The following is an 11,200-nucleotide window of genomic DNA, read 5'->3' on the forward strand; positions in this document are numbered from 1 at the left end:
GAACGGGCACATACCTAGGGAAAGTACTCTACGTACTAGGACTTCTGTCCAAGAATGGTGTCCGCGACGGGAGGGCAATGGTCGAGCAAGCAGGTTTCCCTAGTAAACCTTGTATGGTAAACATACCCAAGCGTGTCCGTATGCACGCAACGATAGTCACGAACGGGCACATACCTAGGGAAAGTACTCTACGTACTAGGACTTCTGTCCAAGAATGGTGTCCGCGACGGGAGGGCAATGGTCGAGCAAGCAGGTTTCCCTAGTAAACCTTGTATGGTAAACATACCCAAGCGTGTCCGTATGCACGCAACGATAGTCACGAACGGGCACATACCTAGGGAAAGTACTCTACGTACTAGGACTTCTGTCCAAGAATGGTGTCCGCGACGGGAGGGCAATGGTCGAGCAAGCAGGTTTCCCTAGTAAACCTTGTATGGTAAACATACCCAAGCGTGTCCGTATGCACGCAACGATAGTCACGAACGGGCACATACCTAGGGAAAGTACTCTACGTACTAGGACTTCTGTCCAAGAATGGTGTCCGCGACGGGAGGGCAATGGTCGAGCAAGCAGGTTTCCCTAGTAAACCTTGTATGGTAAACATACCCAAGCGTGTCCGTATGCACGCAACGATAGTCACGAACGGGCACATACCTAGGGAAAGTACTCTACGTACTAGGACTTCTGTCCAAGAATGGTGTCCGCGACGGGAGGGCAATGGTCGAGCAAGCAGGTTTCCCTAGTAAACCTTGTATGGTAAACATACCCAAGCGTGTCCGTATGCACGCAACGATAGTCACGAACGGGCACATACCTAGGGAAAGTACTCTACGTACTAGGACTTCTGTCCAAGAATGGTGTCCGCGACGGGAGGGCAATGGTCGAGCAAGCAGGTTTCCCTAGTAAACCTTGTATGGTAAACATACCCAAGCGTGTCCGTATGCACGCAACGATAGTCACGAACGGGCACATACCTAGGGAAAGTACTCTACGTACTAGGACTTCTGTCCAAGAATGGTGTCCGCGACGGGAGGGCAATGGTCGAGCAAGCAGGTTTCCCTAGTAAACCTTGTATGGTAAACATACCCAAGCGTGTCCGTATGCACGCAACGATAGTCACGAACGGGCACATACCTAGGGAAAGTACTCTACGTACTAGGACTTCTGTCCAAGAATGGTGTCCGCGACGGGAGGGCAATGGTCGAGCAAGCAGGTTTCCCTAGTAAACCTTGTATGGTAAACATACCCAAGCGTGTCCGTATGCACGCAACGATAGTCACGAACGGGCACATACCTAGGGAAAGTACTCTACGTACTAGGACTTCTGTCCAAGAATGGTGTCCGCGACGGGAGGGCAATGGTCGAGCAAGCAGGTTTCCCTAGTAAACCTTGTATGGTAAACATACCCAAGCGTGTCCGTATGCACGCAACGATAGTCACGAACGGGCACATACCTAGGGAAAGTACTCTACGTACTAGGACTTCTGTCCAAGAATGGTGTCCGCGACGGGAGGGCAATGGTCGAGCAAGCAGGTTTCCCTAGTAAACCTTGTATGGTAAACATACCCAAGCGTGTCCGTATGCACGCAACGATAGTCACGAACGGGCACATACCTAGGGAAAGTACTCTACGTACTAGGACTTCTGTCCAAGAATGGTGTCCGCGACGGGAGGGCAATGGTCGAGCAAGCAGGTTTCCCTAGTAAACCTTGTATGGTAAACATACCCAAGCGTGTCCGTATGCACGCAACGATAGTCACGAACGGGCACATACCTAGGGAAAGTACTCTACGTACTAGGACTTCTGTCCAAGAATGGTGTCCGCGACGGGAGGGCAATGGTCGAGCAAGCAGGTTTCCCTAGTAAACCTTGTATGGTAAACATACCCAAGCGTGTCCGTATGCACGCAACGATAGTCACGAACGGGCACATACCTAGGGAAAGTACTCTACGTACTAGGACTTCTGTCCAAGAATGGTGTCCGCGACGGTCGGGGAAGCAGGTTGCTTATCATGGCAAACAAGTTAAATTGCTACCTTAAGAGAACGAAAGTTACTGTGCATGGAACAAAACGTGTGCCTAGAATTCCTTCCTGGTTTCCCTAGTAAACCTTGTATGGTAAACATACCCAAGCGTGTCCGTATGCACGCAACGATAGTCACGAACGGGCACATACCTAGGGAAAGTACTCTACGTACTAGGACTTCTGTCCAAGAATGGTGTCCGCGACGGGAGGGCAATGGTCGAGCAAGCAGGTTTCCCTAGTAAACCTTGTATGGTAAACATACCCAAGCGTGTCCGTATGCACGCAACGATAGTCACGAACGGGCACATACCTAGGGAAAGTACTCTACGTACTAGGACTTCTGTCCAAGAATGGTGTCCGCGACGGGAGGGCAATGGTCGAGCAAGCAGGTTTCCCTAGTAAACCTTGTATGGTAAACATACCCAAGCGTGTCCGTATGCACGCAACGATAGTCACGAACGGGCACATACCTAGGGAAAGTACTCTACGTACTAGGACTTCTGTCCAAGAATGGTGTCCGCGACGGGAGGGCAATGGTCGAGCAAGCAGGTTTCCCTAGTAAACCTTGTATGGTAAACATACCCAAGCGTGTCCGTATGCACGCAACGATAGTCACGAACGGGCACATACCTAGGGAAAGTACTCTACGTACTAGGACTTCTGTCCAAGAATGGTGTCCGCGACGGGAGGGCAATGGTCGAGCAAGCAGGTTTCCCTAGTAAACCTTGTATGGTAAACATACCCAAGCGTGTCCGTATGCACGCAACGATAGTCACGAACGGGCACATACCTAGGGAAAGTACTCTACGTACTAGGACTTCTGTCCAAGAATGGTGTCCGCGACGGGAGGGCAATGGTCGAGCAAGCAGGTTTCCCTAGTAAACCTTGTATGGTAAACATACCCAAGCGTGTCCGTATGCACGCAACGATAGTCACGAACGGGCACATACCTAGGGAAAGTACTCTACGTACTAGGACTTCTGTCCAAGAATGGTGTCCGCGACGGGAGGGCAATGGTCGAGCAAGCAGGTTTCCCTAGTAAACCTTGTATGGTAAACATACCCAAGCGTGTCCGTATGCACGCAACGATAGTCACGAACGGGCACATACCTAGGGAAAGTACTCTACGTACTAGGACTTCTGTCCAAGAATGGTGTCCGCGACGGGAGGGCAATGGTCGAGCAAGCAGGTTTCCCTAGTAAACCTTGTATGGTAAACATACCCAAGCGTGTCCGTATGCACGCAACGATAGTCACGAACGGGCACATACCTAGGGAAAGTACTCTACGTACTAGGACTTCTGTCCAAGAATGGTGTCCGCGACGGGAGGGCAATGGTCGAGCAAGCAGGTTTCCCTAGTAAACCTTGTATGGTAAACATACCCAAGCGTGTCCGTATGCACGCAACGATAGTCACGAACGGGCACATACCTAGGGAAAGTACTCTACGTACTAGGACTTCTGTCCAAGAATGGTGTCCGCGACGGGAGGGCAATGGTCGAGCAAGCAGGTTTCCCTAGTAAACCTTGTATGGTAAACATACCCAAGCGTGTCCGTATGCACGCAACGATAGTCACGAACGGGCACATACCTAGGGAAAGTACTCTACGTACTAGGACTTCTGTCCAAGAATGGTGTCCGCGACGGGAGGGCAATGGTCGAGCAAGCAGGTTTCCCTAGTAAACCTTGTATGGTAAACATACCCAAGCGTGTCCGTATGCACGCAACGATAGTCACGAACGGGCACATACCTAGGGAAAGTACTCTACGTACTAGGACTTCTGTCCAAGAATGGTGTCCGCGACGGGAGGGCAATGGTCGAGCAAGCAGGTTTCCCTAGTAAACCTTGTATGGTAAACATACCCAAGCGTGTCCGTATGCACGCAACGATAGTCACGAACGGGCACATACCTAGGGAAAGTACTCTACGTACTAGGACTTCTGTCCAAGAATGGTGTCCGCGACGGGAGGGCAATGGTCGAGCAAGCAGGTTTCCCTAGTAAACCTTGTATGGTAAACATACCCAAGCGTGTCCGTATGCACGCAACGATAGTCACGAACGGGCACATACCTAGGGAAAGTACTCTACGTACTAGGACTTCTGTCCAAGAATGGTGTCCGCGACGGGAGGGCAATGGTCGAGCAAGCAGGTTTCCCTAGTAAACCTTGTATGGTAAACATACCCAAGCGTGTCCGTATGCACGCAACGATAGTCACGAACGGGCACATACCTAGGGAAAGTACTCTACGTACTAGGACTTCTGTCCAAGAATGGTGTCCGCGACGGGAGGGCAATGGTCGAGCAAGCAGGTTTCCCTAGTAAACCTTGTATGGTAAACATACCCAAGCGTGTCCGTATGCACGCAACGATAGTCACGAACGGGCACATACCTAGGGAAAGTACTCTACGTACTAGGACTTCTGTCCAAGAATGGTGTCCGCGACGGGAGGGCAATGGTCGAGCAAGCAGGTTTCCCTAGTAAACCTTGTATGGTAAACATACCCAAGCGTGTCCGTATGCACGCAACGATAGTCACGAACGGGCACATACCTAGGGAAAGTACTCTACGTACTAGGACTTCTGTCCAAGAATGGTGTCCGCGACGGGAGGGCAATGGTCGAGCAAGCAGGTTTCCCTAGTAAACCTTGTATGGTAAACATACCCAAGCGTGTCCGTATGCACGCAACGATAGTCACGAACGGGCACATACCTAGGGAAAGTACTCTACGTACTAGGACTTCTGTCCAAGAATGGTGTCCGCGACGGGAGGGCAATGGTCGAGCAAGCAGGTTTCCCTAGTAAACCTTGTATGGTAAACATACCCAAGCGTGTCCGTATGCACGCAACGATAGTCACGAACGGGCACATACCTAGGGAAAGTACTCTACGTACTAGGACTTCTGTCCAAGAATGGTGTCCGCGACGGGAGGGCAATGGTCGAGCAAGCAGGTTTCCCTAGTAAACCTTGTATGGTAAACATACCCAAGCGTGTCCGTATGCACGCAACGATAGTCACGAACGGGCACATACCTAGGGAAAGTACTCTACGTACTAGGACTTCTGTCCAAGAATGGTGTCCGCGACGGGAGGGCAATGGTCGAGCAAGCAGGTTTCCCTAGTAAACCTTGTATGGTAAACATACCCAAGCGTGTCCGTATGCACGCAACGATAGTCACGAACGGGCACATACCTAGGGAAAGTACTCTACGTACTAGGACTTCTGTCCAAGAATGGTGTCCGCGACGGGAGGGCAATGGTCGAGCAAGCAGGTTTCCCTAGTAAACCTTGTATGGTAAACATACCCAAGCGTGTCCGTATGCACGCAACGATAGTCACGAACGGGCACATACCTAGGGAAAGTACTCTACGTACTAGGACTTCTGTCCAAGAATGGTGTCCGCGACGGGAGGGCAATGGTCGAGCAAGCAGGTTTCCCTAGTAAACCTTGTATGGTAAACATACCCAAGCGTGTCCGTATGCACGCAACGATAGTCACGAACGGGCACATACCTAGGGAAAGTACTCTACGTACTAGGACTTCTGTCCAAGAATGGTGTCCGCGACGGTCGGGGAAGCAGGTTGCTTATCATGTCAAACAAGTTAAATTGCTACCTTAAGAGAACGAAAGTTACTGTGCATGGAACAAAACGTGTGCCTAGAATTCCTTCCTGGTTTCCCTAGTAAACCTTGTATGGTAAACATACCCAAGCGTGTCCGTATGCACGCAACGATAGTCACGAACGGGCACATACCTAGGGAAAGTACTCTACGTACTAGGACTTCTGTCCAAGAATGGTGTCCGCGACGGGAGGGCAATGGTCGAGCAAGCAGGTTTCCCTAGTAAACCTTGTATGGTAAACATACCCAAGCGTGTCCGTATGCACGCAACGATAGTCACGAACGGGCACATACCTAGGGAAAGTACTCTACGTACTAGGACTTCTGTCCAAGAATGGTGTCCGCGACGGGAGGGCAATGGTCGAGCAAGCAGGTTTCCCTAGTAAACCTTGTATGGTAAACATACCCAAGCGTGTCCGTATGCACGCAACGATAGTCACGAACGGGCACATACCTAGGGAAAGTACTCTACGTACTAGGACTTCTGTCCAAGAATGGTGTCCGCGACGGGAGGGCAATGGTCGAGCAAGCAGGTTTCCCTAGTAAACCTTGTATGGTAAACATACCCAAGCGTGTCCGTATGCACGCAACGATAGTCACGAACGGGCACATACCTAGGGAAAGTACTCTACGTACTAGGACTTCTGTCCAAGAATGGTGTCCGCGACGGGAGGGCAATGGTCGAGCAAGCAGGTTTCCCTAGTAAACCTTGTATGGTAAACATACCCAAGCGTGTCCGTATGCACGCAACGATAGTCACGAACGGGCACATACCTAGGGAAAGTACTCTACGTACTAGGACTTCTGTCCAAGAATGGTGTCCGCGACGGTCGGGGAAGCAGGTTGCTTATCATGGCAAACAAGTTAAATTGCTACCTTAAGAGAACGAAAGTTACTGTGCATGGAACAAAACGTGTGCCTAGAATTCCTTCCTGGTTTCCCTAGTAAACCTTGTATGGTAAACATACCCAAGCGTGTCCGTATGCACGCAACGATAGTCACGAACGGGCACATACCTAGGGAAAGTACTCTACGTACTAGGACTTCTGTCCAAGAATGGTGTCCGCGACGGGAGGGCAATGGTCGAGCAAGCAGGTTTCCCTAGTAAACCTTGTATGGTAAACATACCCAAGCGTGTCCGTATGCACGCAACGATAGTCACGAACGGGCACATACCTAGGGAAAGTACTCTACGTACTAGGACTTCTGTCCAAGAATGGTGTCCGCGACGGGAGGGCAATGGTCGAGCAAGCAGGTTTCCCTAGTAAACCTTGTATGGTAAACATACCCAAGCGTGTCCGTATGCACGCAACGATAGTCACGAACGGGCACATACCTAGGGAAAGTACTCTACGTACTAGGACTTCTGTCCAAGAATGGTGTCCGCGACGGTCGGGGAATTGTGTGTTTGACTCAATTACCAAATCCTAGGAACATACATGTAGTGTATACAAACATTAACATTAACGCGTACGTTTGGGCTGCGCACTCCAAATGGTACACAAATAAGGGTGATTTTATGATCAGACGGACAAAAACAAAGGTGGAGAAGACAGTTTTCGGCACGATGTGCACAGAGCTCATTTCGTCGTCCCGGGCGAATGGAAAAACACAAAAATCGCGAGTTTCGCCCTCGGGCTACCGCCCTCGGGCGTATCTTTCTAGGCTTCTGTCTATAAAAGGGCAGGCCAAAAGGTGACCGGTTGAGATAAGCATTTTAAGCATACAAGCACTTTATTGCAACTTTTGACACAAAAACTAGGTACGTACATGTAGATTGTACCAACATGGACATCCATGAACGCGTACGCTCGGGCTGCGCCCTCCGTGTTGTACTTTCCCTGATCGGTACACAATTTTGGTGCATGTGTACCAACATGGACATCCATGAACGCGTACGCTCGGGCTGCGCCCTCCGTGTTGTACTTTCCCTGATCGGTACACAATTTTGGTGCACGGCTATCCTGACCGGCAACTTGTACCAACATGGACATCCATGAACGCGTACGTAGTGTACTTTCCCTGATCGGTACACAATTTTGGTGCATGTGTACCAACATGGACATCCATGAACGCGTACGCTCGGGCTGCGCCCTCCGTGTTGTACTTTCCCTGATCGGTACACAATTTTGGTGCATGTGTACCAACATGGACATCCATGAACGCGTACGCTCGGGCTGCGCCCTCCGTGTTGTACTTTCCCTGATCGGTACACAATTTTGGTGCACGGCTATCCTGACCGGCAACTTGTACCAACATGGACATCCATGAACGCGTACGTAGTGTACTTTCCCTGATCGGTACACAATTTTGGTGCATGTGTACCAACATGGACATCCATGAACGCGTACGCTCGGGCTGCGCCCTCCGTGTTGTACTTTCCCTGATCGGTACACAATTTTGGTGCACGGCTATCCTGACCGGCAACTTGTACCAACATGGACATCCATGAACGCGTACGTAGTGTACTTTCCCTGATCGGTACACAATTTTGGTGCACGGCTTAGGAAATGGGCTTAAAATGTTATCACTCAATCCATTTAATCTTGTTATAGTCGATACTTACCGTGCCGACCAAGTAGGACACGATACAAGGCAATGTTGTTTGAGTAATAATATATCCGCCATACATTTCAGTACAAAATTGCTCGGTCAGACCTACGGCGGGCCATAACTCGAATACTAAACGTCGCAGACATGGGTCGTAGAACAATTTTAAGCTCGTCTAATCATTCTCTATCCGATTCTGGATAGTGGTTTTTTGACCACTTTTCATCATTTTGTGACACCCCGAACCTAGGGACAGCTCCCTAGCTTTTTGCAAAAAAGTGCACCGAACGGGCCGGAGAGCTCGAGTAGTCAAAAAAATTTTTTTCGCTAAAAACCCTCAAAACGTGTCAGAAACACACCCTAGATGATGAAAAGTGCAACCAGAAAGTCAACCGACAACATGCCCGGGGGTACCAATTTGCTCTACGCGTCCCTAGGTAGGGTACTTTTTCATACAAACATCAATGTGCACGGTGCACAAAGTGCGCGGAACAAAAATTGCTCGGTCAGACCTACGGCGGGCCATAACTCGAATACTAAACGTCGCAGACATGGGTCGTAGAACAATTTTAAGCTCGTCTAATCGTTCTCTATCCGATTCTGGATAGTGGTTTTTTGACCACTTTTCATCATTTTGTGACACCCCGAACCTAGGGACAGCTCCCTAGCTTTTTGCAAAAAAGTGCACCGAACGGGCCGGAGAGCTCGAGTAGTCAAAAAATTTTTTTTCGCTAAAAACCCTCAAAACGTGTCAGAAACACACCCTAGATGATGAAAAGTGCAACCAGAAAGTCAACCGACAACATGCCCGGGGGTACCAATTTGCTCTACGCGTCCCTAGGTAGGGTACTTTTTCATACAAACATCAATGTGCACGGTGCACAAAGTGCGCGGAACAAAAATTGCTCGGTCAGACCTACGGCGGGCCATAACTCGAATACTAAACGTCGCAGACATGGGTCGTAGAACAATTTTAAGCTCGTCTAATCATTCTCTATCCGATTCTGGATAGTGGTTTTTTGACCACTTTTCATCATTTTGTGACACCCCGAACCTAGGGACAGCTCCCTAGCTTTTTCCAAAAAAGTGCACCGAACGGGCCGGAGAGCTCGAGTAGTCAAAAAATTTTTTTTCGCTAAAAACCCTCAAAACGTGTCAGAAACACACCCTAGATGATGAAAAGTGCAACCAGAAAGTCAACCGACAACATGCCCGGGGGTACCAATTTGCTCTACGCGTCCCTAGGTAGGGTACTTTTTCATACAAACATCAAAGTGCGCTTAGCAAAAGTTCTCCGTCAGACCTACGGCGGGCCATAACTCGAAAACTAAACGTCGCAGACATGGGTCGTAGAACAATTTTAAGTTCGTCTAATGATTCTACATCCGATTCTGGATAGTGGTTTTTTGACCACTTTTCAAAATTTTGTGACACCCCAAACCTAGGGGCAGCTCCCTAGCTTTTGTCAAAAAATGGTCACCGAACGGGCCGGAGAGCTCGAGTAGTCAAAAAATTTTTTTTCGCCAAAATCACTGAAAACGTGTAGAAAACGCATTTTAGATGATGAAAAGTGAAACCAGAACGTCAAACAACAACTTTTTTGGGGGTACCCTTTTTACTCTACGGGCCCCTAGGTAAGGCGCGCCATTAGCGCTTTCCTCTCGAGTTCCCAACTTTTGCCCTCCTGGGAACATGATCATTTGTTCATTGCCTACTATAGGGAGGGTACCTTGCTCCGAGGTCAAAAATGAAAATTTCACCAAATCGTAGTTTTTACCTCTATTTTGTCGTAGGAGCATGGTTTGAGGTGTCGGTGGGTCATTTCGGCCCCCATTTGGGTCATACGTCCCCTCCCCGATTTAGTTCGTCGTATGACCATAGTCCGAACTTATGAAGCAAAAGTGGTGTCTGGTGGTGTCTGCCGATGATCTTAACCTATGATTTCGAGTTGATATGCGTATATTAGAGTAAAATTAGGCCTTGTAGTACACGGCTTATGCCCCGGACTAGGTGTCCCGGGGACAAAATCTCGAAAATTACAGACACCCCAGCATCGCTTAAGGTGGTCAGTAGCAAATATATTTTTGGGTCTTCGGACCCATGAAGAGACAGTAGCTGGCTAGTTTGCTGTACTCTTACGCTGAGAACTGGCAGCGTAGAGGGTCTACGGACCCTGAAAGGACCTACCCAACCTTTCAAAAAGCTCCCTGGAGCGGTACATCACGGGTCTACGGACCCTAAGACTTCGTCGTGATGGTTTCAAGCATAAAAGTCGTAACAGTTTAAGAGGTTTTCGTAAGCGTATATTAAATGCATGCTTGAAACTAAGCTTCGTTGTCTTTAAACACTGCAAGACCAATCGAACTTTTTAGGGAAACTCGAAGGATTCACGCTAAGCTCGATGAGCTATTAAGGGTAGTGGTGCATGGTTTGTCGGCGTTCCTTGGATCTAATCCATTGAACAAATGTGTCTGGGGTCATGGTGCAGGTAAAATAGCGTGATGAAACCGGGTTTCCCTTACCAAATGTGGCATAACTTTCCCTGAGAGCGAAGCTCAGACCCACGTAGGGGAGAGCAAAGTGGAACTTAAATGTTCTATGCAGCAAATGTTCGCCATGCGGATAAACAAGTTGGAATAGCTCAATGTAGTGTAATGCAAACACGAATCGCAATTAACGATAAGGGGACCCAGAAGCAATTCTGCGGAACCCTCGGGGGAGGTGTGAGTTGATATAATTAGAGGTGATAGTCCAAGTTGTTCGAGCTCCGGCTCGGCAGCCGATACGAGGTTCCTGTTGAGCTTGTACATCGCGCAGAGGCGCCGTTCGGTTCTAGCAATGATTCCCGCCACCATGTTTCATGCGTGCAGAGGTCCGTTAGAGCTCGAGCAATGTGTCCCGCCGTGATTACGAAAAAGTTTAACAGTTGACTAAGTTGGGGGTGTGTTCAAGTAATCGCGCAGAGATGCCGATCGGTTTCTAGCAATGTTTCCCGTCACAAGGTGG

This window comes from Anopheles merus, unplaced genomic scaffold, assembly GCF_017562075.2.
Source record: "Anopheles merus strain MAF unplaced genomic scaffold, AmerM5.1 LNR4000010, whole genome shotgun sequence".
Lineage (NCBI taxonomy): Eukaryota > Metazoa > Arthropoda > Insecta > Diptera > Culicidae > Anopheles > Anopheles merus.